The sequence below is a fragment of the Aulonocara stuartgranti genome, assembly GCF_965226115.1.
Source record: "Aulonocara stuartgranti genome assembly, chromosome: 3".
Lineage (NCBI taxonomy): Eukaryota > Metazoa > Chordata > Actinopteri > Cichliformes > Cichlidae > Aulonocara > Aulonocara stuartgranti.
The window spans coordinates 66256741-66262740 of record NC_138941.1 but is presented as its reverse complement, the minus strand read 5'-3'; positions in this window follow the sequence as shown (position 1 = coordinate 66262740).

Below are 6000 nucleotides of genomic sequence, written 5' to 3'. Positions count from 1 at the left end.
TATTAACCCTGGGCTTCTGAAAGCTCACACACACAAAGCCCGCTCTTAAAACATCCTAATTGGGCTTTGATCAAGACAGCAAAGATTCACAGAAAAGAACATCAGACACCAACTAGGGAGGATTAGAAAGACAAATGCAACAATATTGTCATCCCCTATGTAGCTTGTGTATCGGAAAAACTCAGGAGAGTCTTCTCCAAGCACAACACCCCAGTTTACTTCAGATCCAGCAACACACTCAGGCAAAGTGGTTCATCCCAGGAGACAAAACTCCTAAACACAAACTTAACAATGTCGTGTATGGTGTACAGTGTAGCGAGGAATGCTCGGACCTCTATATTGGAGAGACCAAGCAGCCACTTCATAAAAACATGGCACAACATAGAAGAGCCACCTCCACAGGATAAGACTCGTCTGTCCATCTGCAACTAAAGGACAAAGGTCACTCTTTCGAGGATGCCAATGTTCACATTTTGGAGAGAAGACAGATTGTTTGAAAGAGGAGTAAAAGAAACCATCTATGTCCGCTGTCAGTTGACCATTTTTCAACAGAGGCGGTGGTTTATGACACCACCTGTATGCCATCTATAATCCAGTTTCACCTCCAAGCTACTGAAAAAGGTACAGAGACTGTACTTCCTGAGAATTCACAGGAGAACATCACACAGAGACTGCTGGTGTCCTTCTACAAAGCCACCATTGAGAGTGTTCTAACCTATTGCATATGCATCTGGTACACTTGCTGCACAGTGGCTCAGAGGAAAGCACTCTAATGGATCATTAACACAGCCCAAAAGATCACCGGCTGCCCTCTGCACACTGGAAGATCTACACAACACCCACTGTCTTAAAAAGGCCTAAAACATCATAAAAGATACCTCACATCCTGGTCACTCCCTGTTTGAACTGTTGCCAATCACCAATCACGCCAGTCTCGTATTAATCTATGCGCTGACTGAAGCATGTATGTGGGAATGTATGTGAATGTTTGTTGATACCGCTTATTAGCACTTTAGGTATTCTATTTATTTTACTATTGAATTCTATTGTTTTATTTATATTTTGATATCGTTAGGGATGATGCAATGATCGGGGACCATTTTTAATTTCGTTGCACCTGTGACAATGACAATAAAGATTCTGATTCTGATTCTGAGATCCCTTCCCAGACGCCTTAACACCCACTCACATACTGGGCCATGTGACCTCAGGAAATCACATGATAGGGTGGGGCTAGGTTTCCCAATGACCTTACCTGAAACCTTGGCTGATTGTGACCTACACCCATTTTCACACCTTGACTTGTCTGATTAGGTAGAGGATCATTAGAGGGTCCATTGTCCCTCTTTGGAAGATTCTCCCACAGGGCTTAAATCTGGGACTCTCCATCATTTCACCCTAGAACCTAAGAAGTTTCTCGGAGGTAAAACGTCTTCAAGCGACTTAAAGAAGTCCAGACACTTTTCTTTCCAAGCTCCTAGGACTACAATGACCTGGATGACTGAGAACCTTCATCGACATGGAGTCACTTTGATGTTTAACTGTCATTAGCGCCAGTTGCTCTGTCATCCATCAACGAGTCCATCACTCTGTAGTCAGAGGGATGTTGTATAGGTCTTATGGGAGCCTAGTTTCTTGCACATGGTCGCAAACACGCGGGACTCAAAATTCCTGCCCTGGTCCATGTGAATTACTTCAGCCACCCCAAATCTGCTGAACATCCCCTCGACCACAGCATTCGAATTGTCTGGGCCTCTTGGTCAGGTAAGCTGTATGCCTCTGGCTACTTTGTGAAATAGTCCATAGCTGTGAGGATATAGCGGTTTCCCCTTTCTGTGCAGGGGAATGGACCCAGGATGTCCATCCCCACCCCCTCTACATCCACCCTGTTGGAGTTGAGCATATAATTTGGCTGTGAGACTCTTCAGTGTTGTACAGCTGGTGGCAAAAGTCCACTACATCCTGCCTATGTCAGGCCCAACAAAATTCCTACCAGAGGCGGCGGAGTGTTTTATTGACATCAAAGTGGCCAGACCACTGATCAATGGCCATGAGTACCATTAACAGAGAGTTGGGGAATGGCTGCAATCACAGCATTATAAGATGGTGAAAGATGTACCCTTAGGCCCCCTCCTTGATTCGGAGAATCAGTACTCATGGCCATTGATCAGTGAGCTTTGATCAGTGGTTGTTGATCAATGGACATGAGAATTTGCATAATTATGATTATGAACTGACCTCCCAGCCCATTGTTCCTTCAGTGGGCTGGTTTCAGTCATTATGCAAGTGTACTGATTGGGAAACCTGCAGTCAGCTGAGACTGAAGAAGTCACTTGGATGAGTGACAAAACGTTTCTCCCGATGAAAATGCTATGTCCAGATGAACAGAAAAAAACTTTTGGGGATTTACTTACCTGGACGATTGAGCATGCATCAAGACGTTACCAGCTGTTTATTAAAAACAGTAACACAGGCTACTGTGGGCCACAGCCAACCAGAGATGGGCAGTAACACGTTCACACCGTTACATATTCCATATGTTTTCTCAATTCTCAATTCTTTATTTATTTGTCACATGTAGTTATAGCTAGTACAACATACAGTGAAATGTTTTTCCTGGCTAAAAAATACTCCCCCCGACTGTGAGAAACATACTAGAAAAAACTTTTACCTAAACTAAACTAAACTAAACTAAGAAAACTATAAAAATGAACATATTTACATAAGTACAAATGTATATGATAAAATAAGATAAGATAAGATAAGATTCAGGAAAGAAAAAAGTAAAGTGTGAATTATGTACTATGTGTGAGATTGTCCAGCATATTATCCGGTTTGCGTTTTTGGTTGAGGAGTCTCACTGTTTGTGGGTAGAAACTCCTCCTGAACCTTTCTGTTCTTGTTTTCAGGCTACAGAGGCGTTTCCCTGACCTCAGCAGCCTGAACAATTTATGGGCTGGATGGCTGGAGTCCCTAATGATCCTGATGGCCCGGGAACTGCACCTTTCAACATAGATGTCCTGCAGTGCTGGTAGAGGTGTTCCCATAGTGCGTTCAGCTGTGCGGACAACCCTCTGCAGGGCTTTCTGTTGCTGTACTGTGCAGTTCCCGTACCACACCATGATGTTGTTGCACAAAATGCTCTCAATGACACCAGTGTAGAATCTCCTCTGTATGTTCTTGGAGATCTTAAACCTCTTTAGACGCCTCAGGTGATAGAGGCGCTGTCTGCCTTTACTAATAAGGAATTCCGTATTTGTGCTCCAAGTGAGGTCCTCGTTGTACGGGGTATGACCCCCCTTGGTCGTGGTGTGTGGATATTTCTTTAAGACACTCCGGCACGCCCGGCTATGCTCCACAACTTACATATAAAACAGCTGTGCAGACGTGACACCGGTGATCATTTGATCTCCACTTGTTGTGTGTGTGTGCAAAAGAGTGCTTACCTTGAGAGTACTGTGTGTGCGCGTCTATTGGAGCGTGCTTCGGCATCTTTCGTGGGCGATGTATTTCTTCCTTCTAGGTCCCCTGGTAGCCCTGGTATTCCCCTGGTATCCCTTAGCTTGGTTCCCCCTAGTTGGCCCTTGCTTCCCCTATGTTGGTCCCCCTTCCCCGGCATATCGCCTCGAAAAAAAAAACAGGCTTATGCGCTGGTCGGACCATGCTGTGCAGCTGCCGGCTAGCGAGTAGCTCAGCTACAGTGTGGAAACGCGGCAGGGACACGGCTTCAGCGTTCAAGCATACGCTGTCGCCTTGGCACTGTGCAGCTCGGCTGCTAAGTGTGTTAACACAGAGGGGATACGGCTTCAGCGTTCCAAACGTTCGCTGTTGGCCTGCTTAACACTGTGGGAATAAACAGTGGGGAATTATGCTATGGTTCATGCCAGCTATCGTTAGCCGGCATGCGAGTAGCATTCCAGCCGGTTAGCCTGCCTGACGTGTTGCCCGCAGCTCGTGGGTTAACGCGGCCAGCAGGGCTCCTTTCGTAGCTCGGCTGCATTGGGGAAATGTGTCAGAGTTCCAAGCATATGCTTTTACCTGTCAGCACTGTGACACAGGAGCTAATAAACAGTGGAAGGGGAGTTCAGGTTGCGGCTAGCGCCGGCTGGAATGTGCAGAAAATAGGTTTAAATGTTAAACTAATTTATTCAAGTCAGACAATGTTGCATATAATTAAATTTTTGCTTGATGCATAAAGTTAAAAGATTAAAACTAATAAAACAAGTTTTAAAAAGAGACTTTTCCATTTGATTTGATTACATTTTGTATGATGGGTTATGCAGATAAAGTAGAATTGGGCTGAAAGATCTATCGCTTTATCACCTATTCAGGTTGTAAATCGTATTTTTAAAAAGTAACTAAGTAACTAAGTAATTAATTACTTTTGAAAATAAGTAATCAGTAAAGTAATGGGATTACTTTTTTGGGGAAGTAATCGGTAATTAGTTACTGATTACTTTTGTCAAGTAACTTGACCAACACTGCAGCCAACACCAAAAAAACAGGAAAAAACATGCTCTTCTGAATCAAAACAAACCCCCACTTACTCTCTGCCCCAACTTGTGCTCCTTTTCCCCGCACACACCAACGACAACACTCTCTAACATCCACCCCCCAAACACTATCAGCCAAACCACACACATGCTCTCCTCAAGACTCTCTGTCATAGGTAGCTTATCTGACAGGCCGATTACCGATTCAAGACACTCAGTAAATCACATTGCTACCGGTGTGGATCAACTATGCCATAAGTGAGTGGCAATTCTGAACACAAAACACTGATAACACAACGGTCAACTAACTTGTAACCCAGTCTGTTACAATATAAATGTGGAGGTGCTATTAACATGTTTTGTTATAAAGGGCAGCTTACTGCCTTTAGCCTCATTCATGAGCATTACCAATTGTCTTCCAAAATCCAGAAGTCTGTGATGTGTTTCATAGTTTTGACAAAACCTTTGACAGCTAAACGTAACATGACCGAAACACCAACATAAAAAAACAACTGACATGAATCATATGTTAACCTTACTTATTTTTATTTTATTAACATGAACATTCTAACAGACAGCTGTTACTTAGAATACAGTTGAATAACTATTAAAAAACAGATGATTTAATATTTCAAGACAGTTAAAACTAATAACTGTGAATTTTGAGTTAAAACTAATATTAGTTTTAACTCAAAATTCACAGTTAAAAAATTCCAACTCATATGAACACCAGATAATAGAGATAAAGATAAAGTGCTCTGTAGTTTTCTCAGTATCAGTCTCGTCCATTTCAATCCTGTTTTTCATCTTTAATCCAGCAGTTCTGCGCTCTGGAAACAAACAGCATTCACTTATCTTGTGCACAATATCGTGCCAACATTACATTATATCGAGCAGCAGCTGCCCATGTTAAACTGTGACTGTCACCAGGTAACATGGGTGTGTTTCTTGAATCAGCAGAAGTGTTAAACAGCTGACAGGTGACCAGGATGTATGCAGGTAAACTGAGGCTCTGTCGAGCTTATTGGTTGTGTCGTGAGGAAAATGTTGGCTCATTATTTATATGACTGAAACATAGAGACAGTAGACCAGGCAGAATTTCAATTAAAATAATTTAATTGTTGTCTGAAGATAATATTGAGAGATATATGTATTTGTTGGAGCTGGAGAGGATGGAGATCTTTTTTGCTGAGTCTTTAATCTTGTTAAACCACATGATGAACCACTGACAGAAAGAGACAACCATTCTGTTATCGTCCTGAGTTTTCGGACTCAGTGGTTTTGTTTTGATTATTATTATCTTTTCATTTTGGTGTTATTCTGGTTAAGATTTTCTAGTTCTTAGGTTTTGGGTTATGTGCTCCCTCGGTTTTTTTGTGTCTAGTCTTTCCTGCCAATGTGTTTCTATCTGTACTGTTTTGTTTATTTATTTATAAAGCAAGTTTAATTACAACAGAAGTGTTGGCCAAAGTGCTGTACAAAGATATAAATTACACAATAAAATTAT